Source organism: Aquarana catesbeiana, linkage group LG01 (genome assembly GCF_042186555.1).
Source record: "Aquarana catesbeiana isolate 2022-GZ linkage group LG01, ASM4218655v1, whole genome shotgun sequence".
In the NCBI taxonomy this organism is placed as follows: domain Eukaryota; kingdom Metazoa; phylum Chordata; class Amphibia; order Anura; family Ranidae; genus Aquarana; species Aquarana catesbeiana.
In genome coordinates this window covers 357,408,467-357,426,732 of record NC_133324.1, presented here as the reverse complement: position 1 = coordinate 357,426,732, position 18,266 = coordinate 357,408,467, and positions in this window count along the sequence as shown.

Genomic DNA, 18,266 nt, shown 5'->3' with positions numbered 1-18,266 from the left:
ATAGAGGAATATTTTTCTCTTTTCTCTTTCATTCCAGTAAAAAAGAAACAATTTCTAAGAGACGCACATTAAAGGCTCATCCCTCAGTTACATAGAATTCTATAATGGTCACAACCTCCCATATTGTCCTAACTTTGAAGTACAAAGGATTAAACACTCAAGAAGGAATGTCACCTGATGAGCTTCTTGATATATGAGAAGACAACAGGTACAAATGTATGTAAATCCCTCACTCAGCGCAGATCAAATAGTAACACTATTATGCATATTGGGCATGTTGTGTTTGATCGGGAGGCACTTCAGTAAAGACTTACATCTCCGTTAAGATTTCCAATGTTTGCTTTTCTAATGAAGTGTTTTCTATAGTTCAATAAATACAAATAAATATTTTCATTTTCCCTTCTTATCTTTTCTTTGATCTCGGTTGTAGGTATTTTACATACAGACAATTTAACCTTAGCTGCCAGTATTAAATACAGTTGTGCTCATAAGTTTACACACCCTGGCAGAATTTATGATTTCTTGGCCATTTTTCTGAGAATATGAATAACACAAAAACTTTTCTTTCACTTATGGTTAGTGTTTGGCTGAAGCCATTTATTATCAATCAACTGTGTTTTCTCTGTTTAAATCATAATGGCAACAGAAACTAGCCAAATGACCCTGATCAAAAGTTTACATACCCCAGTTCTTAGTACTGTGTATTGCCCCCTTTAACATCAATGACAGCTTGAAGTCTTTTGTGGTATTTGTGGACGAGGCTCTTTATCTTCTCAGATGGTAAAGCTGCCCATTCCTCTTGGCAAAAAGCCTCCAGTTCCTGTAAAGTCTTGGGCTGTCTTGCATGAACTGCACGTTTGAGATCTCCCCAGAGTGGCTCAATGATATTGAGGTCAGGAGACTGAGATGGCCACTCCAGAACCTTCACTTTATTCTGCTGTAGCCAATGACAGGTTGACTTGGCCTTGTGTTTTGGATCATTGTCATGTTGGAATGACCAAGTACGTCCCATGTGCATCTTCCTGGCTGATGAATGCAAATGTTCCTCCAGTATTTTTTGATAACATACTGCATTCATCTTGCCATCAATTTTGACCAAATTTCCTGTGCCTTTGTAGCTCACACATCCCCAAAACATCAGCGATCCACCTCCGTGTTTCACAGTAGGAATGGTGTACCTTTCATCATAGGCCTTGTTGACTCCTCTCCAAATGTAACGTTTATGGTTGTGGCCAAAAAGCTCAAATTTGGTCTCATCACTCCAAATGACTTTGTGCCAGAAAGTTTGAGGCTTGTCTCTATGCTGTTTAGCGTATTGTAAGTGGGATACTTTGTGGCATTTGCCTCCTTATTGTGCATCTTGAAACAGTCACACCACATGTTTTCAGAGAGTCCTGTACTTCACCTGAAGTTATTTGTGGTTTTTTGTTTGCATCCCAAACAATTTTCCTGGCAGTTGTGGCTGAAATTTTAGTTGGTCTACCTGACCGTGGTTTGGTTTCAACAGAACCCCTCATTTTCCACTTCTTGATTAGAGTTTGAACACTGCTGATTGGCATTCTCAATTCCTTGGATATCTTTTTATATCACTTTCCTGTTTTATACACTTCAACTACCTTTTCCCGCAGATCCTTTGACAATTCTTTTGCTTTCCCCATGACTCAGAATACAGAAACATCAGTGCAGCACTGGATGAAAGATGCAAGGGTCTGTCATGAGTCAAGACACTCATTGACCTTTTATACACACACACTAATTACAAGCAAACAGATCACAGGTGAGGATGGTTACCTTTAATAGCCATTCAAACCCCTTTGTGTCAACTTGTGTGCATGTTATCAGGCCAAAATCACCAGGGTATGTAAACTTTTGATCAGGGTCATTTGGGTAGTTTCTGTTGTGATTATGATTTAAAAAGAGTAAACACAGTTGATTGATAATAAATGGCTTCAGGTAAACACTAACCATGAGTGAAAGAAATGTTTTTGTGTTATTCATATTCTCTGAAAAATGGTAAAGAAATCATAAACTCTGCCAGGGTATGTAAACTTATGAGCACAACTATACATTTCTATCTGTTACCATAGAAGAAATGCTTCAAGTACAACCAAGGATAGTAACCAACTTAGGCAGGCGATACATGCATTTTTTTTTATTCAACCAGCAGATTTAATGAAAAAAAATGTGCCAATTTCCCCATCCACACTTTTAAGGTGGATGGGGGAATCACCTCCGCTGTGCTATTGTGTTCTGATGGCAGGGAACCTTCCCTGCTGTCAGAACACAATGATCAGTATTGCTGGCTATATCCGGCAGCCAGCCGTCACAACATGATGATCAGTGTTGCCGGCTATAGCCAGAAGCCCACCATCAGAACATAATGATCAGTGTTGCTTGCTATATCCGGGAGCCTGCCGTCAGAACACAATGATCAGTGTTGCCTGCTATATCCGGGAGCCCGCCGTCAGAACACAATGATCAGTGTTGCCTGTTATGACCGGGAGCCCGCCGTCAGAACACGATGAACGGTGTTGCCGGATATAGCCAGAAGCCCACTGTCAGAGCACAATGATCAGTGTTTCCGGGTACATCCAGAAGCCCACCGTCAGAACACAATGATCAGTGTTTCCGGCTACAGCCAGCAGCCCACCTTTATAACACCGTGATCAGTGTTGTCTGCTGAAGCCGGCAGCCCGTTATCAGAAAACAATGATCAGTGTTGCCAGCTATAGCTGGTGGCACTGATCATTCTGAAAAAACCCGACAGGGTGGTTGTACAGAAGTCAGACTTTCTAGCAAATTCAAACACACATTGCCAGTGAATACAAGTAATTTATGGAAAGAAAAACTGCAAATAAGCATGTAAAGAATATATATGGCCAAAGCGTTTTTAGCCATAATTCTCTTCTGGGTCACAGGAGTGTTATTTCTACAACCCTGTGACCCAGAATCAGCTGACAGCTAAAGCTCGCTGTCGGCTGATGTCACAAAGCTGGTCCAGGCTCTTTAAAGATGTCAACTGTAATGTCGGAATCCACTCAGATGCCTGACTGGCAGCTGGCTCAGCCTGTCCACACACTGCCGCACTGCCCATCAACAGCCCAGTACCCCTCCAGCCTGTGACCACTGGGAGTGCACAGCAGAAAGCAGTAACTGACAGTCACCACTTTCTGCTCAGTGAAGACCAAGCAGTGAGAGATCAGTCTTAGGGCCAGCGGGAGGCAGCTGCAGCATTTTTTTTATATCCCACACTCCTCCTTTTAAATACTTAATTGAACCCCTTCTCGCCGCCACCTCCCAGACCTTCAATAATTTCTCAATGTTGGCAGGCAGATGCAGCCAATCCGATCATGTGATCAATGAATGATCAGAAAGCTCCTGATTGCAAGTATGCATCGGAAGCTTTATGGTATCTGCCAGTTACTGTGCCGAGTGCATTCTGGGAGCATGCACTGAGCACAATAATGTGCTTACATAGGGCTGCATTTATGCGGGATCTTGGCATTAAAGCCCACCTGCCAAGAGGCCACATATATGCGTATAGCCAGATGGGAAGTGGTTAAAATACTTTTTCAGTACTTCCACCTGCAATGTTGGTGACAGGGCCCATTAAAGTTTAAACTAGAGGACTAAAACTAGAAATAGAACTTATTGGGTATTTTCCTAAAATTTATGAAAGATCTGTCAATGTATTTATCAAATTGACATTAAATAATACCCACGTTCTCCCAAAAACATCTATACATATCCACCACTTAATGGCCCTGTAAGCTATTTTTCATGAAATTGTGGGGAAGATTTACTAAAACTGGTGCACTCAGAATCTGGTGAGCTGAGCATAGTAGCCAATCAGCTTTTAACTTTAGCTTGTTAAATTAAGCTTTGACAATAAAACCTGGAAGCTGATTGGTTTCTGTACAGAGCTGCACCAGATTTTGCACCATGCACTTTTAGTAAATAACCCCCTGTATGTTTTCTGCCTCATTGTAACATTCTCCATGAGCTCCCAAATATCTTCTTATCCCCCTCACTTCTGTTTGCTTAGAATGAGCTGTACGTGTTAGTTGCAGTCATGTGCACTACTTCAAGCACACTAAAATTCCCATAGTCCATAGTTCTTGGGAGCGAGCAAGCGAGAGTGGCTACATTCCTACATACAGTGGGCCCATGAAGAAGGAAGGTAGCCACCCTGTAACAGGAATTTGGATCACAGCAATAAAAAAAAGGCATTCGGAATTTGGAGGAGGCTGAGAGCCCTAAAAGGTCATTTTTGAGTTAAGAATACATACTTGAATAGAATATATTTTTTTAAACCAGAGTTTAGTGCAAATATTGTAAATGACTGTTCTCCAGTCTTTATTAAAGCACTTGGCACCTTTTACAGTATAATACAGACAACATCAGCATTGTAACCACGGCTCTTTTCTTCTGCCAGCCATAATATACTAAGTATGGTTTTGATAAAACCTCAAGTTTGTGTTTTCTAGGCTATTTATTTTTTCCTTACTTTTTAATTTCTTTGTTAAAATACCATACAAGGGAAAAAAAGCACCACCATACAAGACCCCTTTTTTACCACGTCTGCGCATTACACATAAAACAAAGAGTCACCCAAGTTTTCCCCTCTGAAAAACTAATTGAAACTTTGCTGCCCCTGCACTATACTTGAAATGATGCTGATTTATCTGAATCCAAAGCCTAGGAATATTTCAGGCCGACTTTGATGTTAGTTTGTAGGAAGATGCATAAGAATAACCACTTCAATTACATGTTCTGCTTAAAATAGAAACAACGTTTGTATGTCAAAAGCTGCTTCCAATTTTACAAGCGATGTAAAAAGCCAGTAAGTGATTCAGGAATGTCGCAGAGCCACATCACAAAGACAAAAACGGGATAGGCAGGAGGCAAGATTTCTATATATGCAACTGTTCTACACTCCTGAACTGGGCTGAACCACACACCTAGTGCCAGCAATGTAAGGGTGAACTATGCAAACACGTGATGGATTCAGCAATCGGAACTGAAGGCTTCTTTTTTAAACTATGCTACAGTAGATATAAAAACTCGTATGCCCTTGTGTGCCTCCAGAGTTAGGGCTTTTCCATTACCTCATTCGCACTTATAGCTGGGAACTGCAAAAAAGAGCTGCTGCAAGCAGTTTAATATATTGTAGTTGACACTACATTGGTTCCATATACTAATCTTATTATGGCTCTGTAATCCCTAAACTTAAAGTAAAGTAGTGGTCTCAGCGGGGGGGTATCAATAGTTTCAAGAAACTATTAGATAAGTACCAGAACGACCGCAACATACAGGGATATACAATGTAATACTGACATATAATCACACACATAGGTTGGACTTGATGGACTTGTGTCTTTTTTCGACCTCACCTACTATGTAACTATGTAAAGTAGAACTCAAGCCAAATTTTTGTTTTTTATAAAGATGTGTGTGTGGGGTTGCTCCCTCTTGCCTCTATGTTGCTTCAGACTGCTTTGTGGACAAAGACAACTGTGCAGCCCACCCTCAGGGGTCACGGAAGGATGGGGATCTTCTTGCCAGATAGGGTCTGGCCTTCATTGGATGTAGGGTCTCGGCAGGGAGGTCAGCAGGGGACAAGGCCCTCTCTTTCCCCTGTACATACTCCAATGAAAACAAAGAGAGGGCACACCAGCCTAGTGCATTATCTTTGTAGAACATTTATTCATAAAAAGTCGACAATTTTTAAACTTCAGAATACAAATGTATGTTAGCTTGTCAACAAATTCCAAATCTAGAGAAGTGAGGTCGAATGCACCTACTCTCAGGAAGAAGACAGACTGGTCTAGTATGGCTAACATGTTTCTAGGAGAGTCCCCTCTTTATCAGAGCTAACTAGTAGACTGCCTAAAGCATGGCTTATATACCAAAGGGGTCTTTTATCAAGAGGTATATAAGTCAAGCGTTAGGCAGTCTACTTAAAGTGTAATGCCACGTACACACGAGCAGATTTCTCGTCGGAAAAAGATATGACGGCTTTTCTGACGGATTCTGCTCAAGTTTGCCTCGCATACACACGGTCACGCAAAAGTTCGCTGAAATTACGACCGTCAAGAACGCGGTGACGTACAACACTACGACAAGCCGATAAAATGAAGTTCAATGCTTCCGAGCATGCGTCAAATTGTTTCCGAGCATGCGTAGGGACTTTGCACGTCGGAATTGCCACAGACGATCACATTTTCGGATAGGAACTTTTCCCGACTGAAAAATTGAGAGCATGCTCTCAATCTTTTGCTGGCTGGAATTCCGCCAGCAAAAGACCGATGGAGCATACACACGGTCACATTTTCTGACAAAAAACTCTTATCTGTCTTTTGCGGGCAGAAATTCCGACTGTGTGTACGCGGCATAACTAAACCCAGGACCCTGCATTCACTATATCTGATCTCCCACAGCACACAGAACATGGAAATGCAGTTATTTTTAGTAAATATAAACTGCTAAATACCCTTTCTCATCAGTAGTATATAGCAGTCTTGTGACTTCTATCAGTGTCTGGTTAAAGCTTGTAGGAGGAGTTTTCATTCTACTCTGACTATCCTATGAGGCTGCAGGACCCCTGACCCTCTGTCTGGACAGTGCTGATTGGCCCTGTGCTGATCACATGCATCCTCCCAAGAAAAAAAAAACTCTCTAGCAATACACACAATTAAACATAAAATTATCAGAAATTTGTGCTTAAAGTAGAACTATAGGCAACACTTTTTTAAAAATTTTGGATAGAGTAAGTGAGGGTTATAGCCCCTGTCAGTTTATTTTTTACCATCTCTGTCCCATTGCAGAGATTTCCTTTCACTTCCTGCCCCATAACCAAACAGGAAGTAAAAGGAAACCTAAGCAAATTAAGGGAATCCATTGCTCCCCCCCCCCAGGCCCTTAGAACTAGTGTCCCCACTCGAAAATTTCAGGGCGGGTCTTAAACAGCAAGGGGTGTGGCCTTGACAGGAAGGAGTGGGTCATAATTAAATTAGGGGGTGCACGAGTTTAGTCAGGCCTAGGGCAGCACAAAACCTAAATACACTACTGGGGGAATCCCTCTTGCAGTGCTGCAGTGTTGTGCCAGTGGGAAGCCTTCCCCACTGGCAAAATGATCACTGTTGGCTGCTATAGCTGCTGGCAGTGATCGGGTAAAAAAAAAAAACAGACAGGCTGATTGTTCTGAAGTTGACTGATGGATGGCCGGCTATGTCTATGGCTGGCTTAAAGAGGAAGTAAACTTCCAGCTTTAAGTTTTACCTATAGATAAGCCTATATTAAGGCTTACCTATAGGTAGTGTAAATATCTCCTAAACATGCACCGTTTAGGAGATATTTACTGTCCTAGCAGCCAGTTACGTCACTGGCACATGTGCTCTGAAGGAATGGCCGCCCGTGCCGTATCTTCAGAGCAGTGTGCCGTGACTGGCAGCTCCCCTGTGCATACGCAGGAGTGATGTCATCGCGGCTCTGGCAAGTCACAGAGCCGGAGTCGTGAACCCGGAAGGAAGACCGGGTATAGATGGACGCTGTCTCCAGCGATGACATTACATTGCTGGAAGGTTTCATTTTCAGGTAAGTTTCACATAATGTGCTAGAATGCATCACATACTAACACATTTTGCCTTTGCCTTGCAGGTAAGGCAACAAAATGAGTAAATGAGGAAAGCTTTACTTTGAAAAGAATGCCCAATTACATGCAAGGAAAATAAAAAAGCAGTTTTGCATGCACATAATTGGATGATGGAAATCAGCAGAGTTTCTGCTCATTTCCTAAGCAGTGGAGCAACTGTTCCTGCAGAATGCAACTGCACTTTGAAAAGTGCACAGCCTAATGCCTTTAGTAAATCAACCCCGATATCCCTGATATCCCTACTATGTAGAGGTGTTACCCATTAAACAGTACTCTTGTTTAATGGAAAGCAATTCCACTTTTCCTTTTTCCTGCCGTTCCTGTGCACGGTATATAAAACGACCTTTACTTACATAAACTGCATATTAATAAAATACTGTGACAATGCAGCGTTTTTGCAGTGTTTTTGAGCAGTGTTTTTGCAGCGTTTTTACAGCGTTTTTGCGGAGTTCTTGCCGCGTTTTGCGTTTTTTTTTTTTTTTCCAGTTTTTTTTTAGACTGTATACAGTCTAAAAAAAACAAAACAAAAAAACCCGCCAAAAACGCAAAACGTATCAAAAACGCTGCAAAAACGCTGTAAAAATGCTGCACTTGCGTTTTTGATGCTGGTCCATTGAATTCTATTACATGCAAAACGCTGCATTTTGCATGAAAAAAAAGTCCCTGACCCTTTCCAAAAACGCAGAGGTACAAAAAGGCATTGATGTGAACATGTTCCATAGGAACCCATGTTAAAAATTTCCCATGCATTTCTGCAAAATGCAAAATGCATCAAAAAACGCGCTAGTGTGAATGGAGCCTAAAGATGTGTATTGAAAATGCACCTGCAATATGCAAACTGCAACAGTTTTCAGTTTTCAGTTTTGCAGAAACACACTACAGTCCATTTAACATGGTTTCCTATGGATGTAGTTCACATCTATGCATTTTATGGAAAGGGCCATGGACTTTTTTCCTGGTTTTTGGTTCCATGTATTGAAAAACGCAAAATGCAACTGAAATATGCAAACTGCAACCTGCATAGGTGTGAATCAAGCCTAAGGCCTGATTCACACCTATGCATTTTTAGTGCTTTTTGCATTTTGCAGATTTGCACTACAGTCCATGTAACATGGTTTCCTATGAAACACGTTCTGTAGTGCAAATCTGCAAAATGCAAAAAGCACTAAAAATGCATAGGTGTGAATCAGGCCTTAGGCCCTCACACCTATGAATTTTTAGTGCTTAAGGCTCCATTCACACTAGCGCGTTTTTTGATGCATTTTGCATTTTGCAGAAATGCATGGGAAATTTTTAACATGGGTTCCTATGCAACATGTTCACATCAATGCCTTTTTGTACCTCTGCGTTTTTGGAAAGGGTCAGGGACTTTTTTTCATGCAAAATGCAGCGTTTTGCATGTAATAGAATTTAATGGACCAGCATCAAAAACGCAATGCAGCATTTTTTGCAGCGTTTTTACAGCGTTTTTTCAGCGTTTTTGATGCGTTTAGCATTTTTGGTGTTTTTTTGTTTTTTTTTTAGACTGTATACAGTCTAAAAAAACTGTACAAAAAAAAAAACGCAAAACGCCGCAAAAACTCTGTAAAAAGGCTGCAAAAACGCTGCTCAAAAACGTGGCAAGCACCACAAAAAAAACTCCAAAAACGCTCAAAAGCAACATGCATAGATGTGAATCGAGCCTTAGGCTTGATTCACACCAATGCGTTTTTTGATGCATTTTTCTTTTTGCAGAAATGCAGGGAAATTTTTTAACATGGGTTCCCAGGGCCATCTTTAATATTGATTGGACCCTGGGCAAAACTTTTCTTGGGGCCCCCCCCCCCCCCCATGAAGTTTCGCTCTCCACCTGCTCTGAGACATACAATAAATAGCAGCTGGACTTAAAACTTAAAAAATCAGTTTACTGAATCAGATGAGGAAGCAATTGCGATTGGTTGCCAGAGGTTACAGTGTATCATTACCGCTCAGTGACTGGTTGCTAGAGGTTACAGCACACATTACGGCTCACTGATTAGTTGCTAGAGGTTAAAGCACATGATTTCTGCTTGTTGATTGGCTGCTAGAGATTACTGTGTGCCGCTATTTACATATGAATGCTGCCTCTATTTACATATGAATGCCGGTAATGTACTTGCAAACACAGGGTCTGCAGGTGAGTCATCTGTACACAACAATAGGGCAGAGCTGGGCAGCATTAGTAGCCGCACTTCACACTGAGATATTGGCACACAGCACGGGACTAAAACCTTAAGGGACGAGGGAATTTAAACCAGGATAGTTGGCAAATATGAGGCAGCTGCTTTGGGCCCCACAACAATGACAGGGCCCTGGGCAGCTGCCCCTTTTGCCCTGCCTTAAAAACGGCCCTGTGGGTTCCTATGGAACACGTTCAGATCAATGCATTTTTGTGCCTCTGCGTTTTTGGAAAGGGTCAGGGACTTTTTTCCTGCAAAATGCAGCGTTTTGCATGCAATAGAATTCAATGGACCCGCATCCAAAATGCAAGTTCGGTGTGACGTCACAGACCCATCATGCTCCGGGCTAGAAGACAGGGACAGAGCGTAGGCTCCATTCACACCATGGCGTTCTGTTTTGCGAGCTACGATTTGGTGGCATTCAAAATAGCGGGGGTCACAAGGGCTTCCTGCGATTTGCAGCATTTCCGAATTGTGTGCAGAATCGCGGCGATTCCGCCCTCAAAACAGAATGCCATGATGTGAATAGAGCCTTAAGAGGAACTGCCTCAACAAGGACCTTCATGACAGGCTCACCTAGCTGCTTATTTAAAAAAATGTAAAATGACTTTTAAAATGCAATTAAGATGTTAAAGCTTATATGAGATGTAGGTGATTGGGTTTACAATACTTTAAGAAGATATAGGTGCTATTGGAGCAGTAATCGTATATTTGTAGACAAGTAAACTATTTATTTTTTAACACGTTTTGCAATGTGTCTTCTCAGTATAAGGACTCCCCCTAGTGGATTTCTTGATGTGTGTTTCAATAAATAAGTGTTATGATATAAATGTTACAAACTTACAAAACATGCCATATGCTCTTTCTACAAATCTTGTTCTCCCCGTCTGCATTGTGAAGAACTTTGCTAAAATTTCCAGTGTGGTAATAAAGCCTGGGACATTAGAAAATAAACTTCATTTCAAGAAGGGTTTTTTCGGTTTTCCTGTCGGAATAAACTCTGAAGGTTTTTCTGACGGAGTTCCGATGGAATTCTGCTCAAGCTGTCTTGCATACACAAGGTCACACCAAATTCCGACCGTCCAGAACGCGCTGACGTACAACACGTAGGACGGGACTAGAAAACGGAAGTTCAATAGCCAGTAACCAATAGCTTCTGTCTTGTACTTGCTTCAGAGCATGCGTCGTTTTTGGTACGTCGGAACAGCATACAGACGAGCGGTTTTCCTGATAGTAATTGGTTCCATCAGAAAAATTTAGAACAGGTTCTCTTTCTAGGTCCGTCAGAATTTTCGACGTAAAAAGTCAGATGGGGCATACACACGATCGGAATATACGATGAAAAGCTCCCATCTGACTTTTTCTGTGGGACATTCCGCTCGTGTGTACGCAGCATAACACATTGTGGTGCATTGTAAAAAAGTCATACAATTACATACAATTGTGGAGCAAGGCCCTTTTTCCCCGTTTTGTCATTTAAGCATTTTGAAGTGGAGCCCTTCTATATTGCAATTCTTTAACATATGCATTCTGGTATGAAAGAGATCTTATGCCTTAGCTACATGGGAACGTTTTACTCCTGTCCAAGCATGAGTTTAGCGACTTGCTCAAAGTCGCATCATTTGTACTTGATTTTAATATCCTGCAAAGCATAAATTGATTTAGAATCAGTGAGCTCATTAAATGTACTTGCAAAGTTTCCCCAGCTGGTCCCCCCCATCACCACATGTCCCCTGCAGTTCTGCGATTGGCGTCACAAGCCACGGGGAAACCTCAGGAAAGACAATGGAAATGTATCCCTGCTACATTGGAAGAAGATTCTGTTCTAGTCAGCTCTGCATAAACATTGCTCTCCGGATCTAAAATAAAATCAGTCTTAGATCTACTGATTCATCCTCCGTTTTGCACACACCATGCCCACCTGCACCATTAAAATACTTACCTATTAGGGGGTCCCATCAGCAACTGTCTTCTTATCCAATTATGCCTTTTCAGTGCAGCCAATTCTCTTTACACATACCCATGGAGAACAGACAGATGTGGACATGACTACGACCCGCACCGGCTGTTAGGTGACTATTTGTGACTTAGAAAGTATTGAAATGGGTTTTTCAGCATAATAGCCAGGCAAGTAGCATTTTAGGTAGGCGTTTGGCAGTGCCAGTCCTCATGTCATGAACAATTTGATTTTCATTCTCCATTCTAAAACAATATCTGTGGTTACATTGCACATTAGTAGCAGGCACTGGTAGCCATGCCGCTGACGTCAGTGTATATTTGGCCTATGGCCTATTATTGCAGATCTCATAGGTAAATGAGTATGGAAGCTCACATTACTGATAACAAGCTGTTTTATTTTTTACTTTTTTTCTCATGGACTCTCTTCATTCTCTATTTTATTTCTCTAATTTACACACGGTGCAGCTGGTATATGTGTTTTGTGTTTGTGTCTTTTGTTACATGACCTTCTTCTAGTTGTTTTGTGATTTGGCAGTTATCTTTTTATATTAAAACCCAGTAAAAAATGGAGACAGGAAATGCTGATTGTAGTACCTAAAATCAGGGCCATGACATTACTCCAATACATTTTGTATATGATCACTCTTTCACTGCATGATGACTTCTGATCCTTTATAGCATGTGATTCAAACATTATCAGGTTCTTGTGTAGCCTTGGTTCAGCTTCTTCTTTTATCACCATACAATATCCAGTATGGTTCTTTTGGAAGCTAAATGAAAACTTAAGCCTGGTACACACTGTGAGACCGCTGATGGGATGCCGGTTGGCAGACCTTTTTTGGTCATGCCCCTTTGACAGAAGCTGGCCGAGCGACTGGCTTCTGTCGGACCGACTGCCATACACATAGGCCGAATGTTGGCCACTTTCTATTGAACCGGCCGATGCCGTCTGACTTTCGGCCCATGTATGCTAGGCTTTAGTGGGAGCCAGTGGTGTCCACATATGCCAATTGCAAGAAAACCTCCACATATATTGTACATTAAATTCAAATTCACATAAATATAATGTAATGCCGGGCTTGACAAATTTTCTTTAAATCTAGGAGCCAGCTAAAAAAGTTAGGAACCATTTTTTTTAAAACTAAAGCTTTATTTTCAATGTCAAAACCCTTTCTTTTATGTAGCTCTGATGTGTATCTTTATAGATGCACGACACAGGTTTACACAGTTATGCCTCTCAGCTTTTGCCTATTAACCTGCTTAGGATCCCTAAGAACTTTAGCACATTTAAAATCGTAATAAGTGAGTGATAGTTTCCAGTCTCTGACTATCCCTCACTGCTATTACAGTTTTAAATGTACTAAGTGCTTAAGGATCCTAAGCAGGTTAAAAGGCAAAAGCTGAGAGGCATAACTGTGTAAACCTGTGTCGTGCATTTATAAAGATACACATCAGAGCTACATAAAAGAAAGGGTTTTGTCATTGAAAATAAAGCTTTGTGAATTAAAAAAAAAACTGGCTTCTAACCTTTTTCATCCACAGAGTCCGCAGAGCCCCCCTTACATCAAAGTCCACAGAGCCCCGCTTACATCAGAGTTTGCAGAATTTCCACTTACACTGTAAGGGAATGTAAAGGGGAACCCTTATTTAAGGGGGGCTCTAATGTAAGGGGGAATGACCCCTTACATCAGAGTGCAATATGGCTGCAAAGGGTGGGCCAACTCAATATTGAACCCTACAGGTTCTTCTTGCTCCACTGTACAATAAATGTTTTGAACTTAATACTGTATAAATAATTTGATTTGATGGCTTCAAAAAGACAACTCTTTTCATTGATCTGCTTACAACTCTGCTGTATGTGTTAATCATTATTTTCAGTTCTCTTTCATTGGGTTTCTGTAGTGAGACTTACAACTGCTTTGGAATGTCAACGTTCACCTTTTCTATTATGCTATCAATACCTTCCACATTGTACGAAGAGCCTGTGGATGCAGTTAAAGCCAAATTGGAAAGCTATTTTAACCACTTCAGCTCCGGAAGATTTACCCACCCTTCATGAACAGGCCATTTTTTGTGATATAGCAATGCGTTAACCGACAATTACGCGGTCATGCGACACTGTACCCAAATAAATTGTTTGCCCTTTTTTTCCCCAGAAATAAAGCTTTATTTTGGTGGTATTTGATCACCAATGGTTTTTAAATTGTTGGCGCTATAAACAAAAAAAGACAGACAATTTTGAATGAAAACAATATTGTTTTACTTTCTGCTATAAAACATATCTAATAAAAAAAAAAATGTAATCTAATTTCTTCATCAATTTAGACCAATATGTATTCTGCTACATATTTTTGGTAAAAATATCCCAGTAAGGGTTTGCATAAAGGTTATAGTGCCTACAAACTATGGTACATATATATGGAATTTGTATTTTTAAAAATTTTTACTAGTAATGGTGGCAATCAGCGGCTTAAAGTGAGACTGCGATTTTGCGGCAGACAAATTGGACACTAACTGACACTTTTGACACTTTTTGGGTACCAGTGACACTAACACAGTGATCAGTGCTAAAAATATGCACTGTACCAATGACAGTGGCTGGGAAGGAGTTAACATCAGCAGTGATCAAAGGGTTAACTTTGTTCATAGCCAGTGCTTTTGTTCAGTGTGGGAAGTGTTTTTACTAAGGGAAGACATGGATCCTTGTCTCTGCTTTTTAGGAACACAGGATCTACTGTATGCCTTTCCTATTGACAGAATGGCAATCTGCCTTGTTTACATAGGCAGACTGCCGTTCTGCCTCTGCACCGAATGATCAGTGGGTGCCAGTGGACATAGAATCTGCAGTATGCAGCAGAAGCAAGCAGCCGGAAACGCACATTTGCTTCCGCTACCCGGAAGTGTGGGATCATGTATATATATATATATATATATATATATATATATATATATATATATATATATATGTGATCGGGAGTACAGCCGCCACCCTGTAGCAGTAAAACTGCTATAGGGTGGCCGTGATGTGGTTAAATCATAGAACCATGTGCAGATAACATCCCCAGAAAATTCTCTGTAGCCAACACCTATGTCAGGCCAGTGTCTGAGCTGGTGTCCTTATCTTCCAAGGAAGCCATTTTTTTATAATCTTGCATAGGGACAACTTAGCGTTTAGGCCTAGACTTCTTGTTTTCAAAAAAGGTAGTACCTATATTTTTATTGCTGCCCCTGTCCATGTTTGCTTTACCAAGGCAGGAAGTAAAAAAATATGAAATTATGAAAAAAAAAAAATAGAAAATAGAAAAAAAAAAAAAAAAAAAACATTTAAAAGTCCAATACCTCAACGTGCAGAACCTTGCAATGTAAAAGCCAGATGTAGCAAAAAGTTTTTTTTGTTTTGTTTTTTTTTGCTAGAGTGGGGCATTTTGGGCTCTGTCTGTAATGGTGGCAGTAGATTCCTCAAACTTTTCTCCTTATATAAGAAAGGGATGAAATGTCACCCATGAAGCCTCCTTAAAAATGCCCTCCTCCTTACTGGCAGCATCCAACACTCCTCTCCCCTCCTAACTGCCAGCACCATCTAATATTCCTCCTTTGCCTCCTGCTATCTCATGGCATTCCACATGCTGGTGGAGGACAGGGAATGGCATTCTTTGCAAAATGATGGCATTAGCTTGACCTTCTGGGCCACATTAGCAGTTAAAATTAAATAAATAAATAATAGCTGCTATGTGCCCATGAGATGGAGGAGGATGAGAAGGGTGCATTAGGAGTCCAAAAAATGACTGATATGCACCCTTGAAGAGGAAGAGGAAAAGGAGCATTACAGCATTATGCGCCCTTGAGGGAACCTTTCAGGAGAATTAGGAAAATTACATATAAGGAGCACTGTAAGACTAGGTTCACACTTGTGCATCTGTGATTTGATCTGATTTTTCATACTACTGCATTTTGACTCATCCCTGCTGTCACATTGGTTGTTAAAGAGCCAGCACCTGCCGGTGTCCTAACAACCAGTGACTCATCTTGGGAATCCCACATCTAAAAGCAGAGATAAGTCAGTGGATTTTAGGACACCAGTGGATGCTGGTTTCTTAACAACCAAGCAAATGTTAAAAAACACACCAAAAAAAATACATATGTACATGCGTTTTAGTACATACATATGTACATTCCAGTCTTTGGGGCACAAAATTGTGCGCATTGCACTAAAGTTGCACAGGTACCTTCCCCAACTTGCACCGCAGTTGCGTTAGATGGATGTGACATGCATTGTCATGCAATTGTGTGTGACTCAAGACGCATCTTAAGTGTGAAACAGGCCTAAAAAAAAGTGGCGGTTACGTGCCCTTGAGTGCATTTTGCTGCTGACTTGTTTCAATGAGATGCTGCTCCCAAAAAGCTCTGTGGTGCAGAGTCATATTTTTCTTTATGCATGTGGTACACAAAAGACTAGTACTTTTACCAAAGATGATATACTTCAAGCAAAGGCTGAAGACCACAATGGTGCGGTCAGCAGCAAATATGTTAGAAAAGTCTGAAACAACAGACCTTTTTCTATTTCCTCCATATTCAAGTGCTCATATACTGTCCTAATGCTAAACATTTGCTACCAAATACATTCTAGTCTACATTTTGAAAAATGTGTGGAATAATTGGGGAAACTGGATAATGAGAATAAACTTTCCTATAGCTTTTAAATCTGTGTTGGCTCCTAATTCTACCATTCATATCAGGCCTATTACTGCTGGATACAAAAATCTAACTACCCAATAAAAGTTTTTTTCCCAAGTTGTAATTTATCAGCTTGGGTGCTGCTGTATTTAAGCCAAGCAATAATGTAACAGTGAAAAAATGAATTACATATGTTGCTGATGTTGTCTGTGAGAATTTTACTCTTTTTGGGGAAAAAAAATAGCAAAAAAAAAAAAAATAATACAGGCATACCCCACTTTTAAGTACACAATGGGGTTTATTTACTATCACCGGAGAGTGCAAAGTCAGGCTCACTTTTGCATAGAAACCAATGAGCTTCCAGGTTTTATCACCAAAGCTTAACTGAGCAAGCTGAGGTTAGAAGCTGATTGGTTTCTATACAGAAGTGAGCCTGATTTTGCACTCTCCAGCGATAGTAAATAAACCCCCATAGTGTTCTTAAAAGTGGGGTATGCCTGTATAGTGTATACAATTGTGACACAAGTCATATTGTAATTGATATTAAACATTACCTTTCCTTTTCAGTCTTCAGCTGCTGTAATTTTCTGAAAATGCAATGCAATATGGCTACCTGGAGGTATTCTGTACACAGAACGCCCCCCAGAAACATAACGTGTACCCCCAGAAACATAATGTGTACAGAACGCCGCCCAGAAACATCCAGAAACATCATTTCCTGCTTGAGTGCTTGGCTGACTGATTTTCCCAGAAGTCTACACTAAGATACAAGTCAGATTTCAGGCATCAACAAGTAAAAGGATTGATCCGGCAACTCTGTAGTCCATATAGAGATTTTAATGGTTGGTTACAAAAAGTGACAAGCAAAACAGCTGATGCGTTTCTAGTGCTACGGCTAAGCCTGTTGCCGAAACGCGTCAGCTGTTTTGCTTGTCACTTTTTGTAACCGACCATTAAAATCGCTATATGGGCTACAGAGTTGCCGGCTCAATCCTTTTACTTGTTTCCTTTGTAGTGTGTAAGGACACACTGAGCCTGAGCACCTGAAAGAGGATCTTGCAAAGTGGACTGGGAGTTCCCTGTTGTGTGCGCTGTCTCTCTTCAAACGTACCTGATAAATTTCAGGCATCCCCGGCACCAAAAATGTCATTTTTGGTGAGATACTTCCAGTAGGAACACGTCTAAAGGGATGCAGACCCAGCAGCTTTCCTCATTAGTGCCCTGCAGCTGCTGCAGCTGACTGATAATTAGCAAACCATTCCCATTAGATTCACTTTCCCACATGGATACAGACAAACACACAGGGATTTCTTCAGAATAACAAAAGGTAGGAATCTTCTACAAAGTTTGATATAATCCTTGCAATGTACATAGATCACCCAGAGGAGGGAGGATTTTTTATCAACAAAAGTAGAGTTACTCTTTAAAGAAATTGTGTTTTCTTAAGCTCGTACACACGATCGTTTTTTCCGCAAACAAAACCGTGGACTTTTGTCCGAAGGGCGTTGGCCCAAACTTGTCTTGCATACACACGGTACACAATTGTTGGCCAACAATCACGAACGTAGTGAAGTACTACTTTGTTTTTCAGCTCTTTAGCGCCACCCTTTGGGCTCCTTCTGCTAATTTTGTGTTAGTAGAAGTTTGGTGAGTGTTGATTCACGCTTTTCTCTTTGCGATTTTCATGTAACGCTTTTCAGTTCGCGCTTTTCATTTCGTGCTTTTCAGTTCGTTTCTGAATGGCCGTTCGTCAATCAGCCATGTTGCAGAATCGGAGGAGA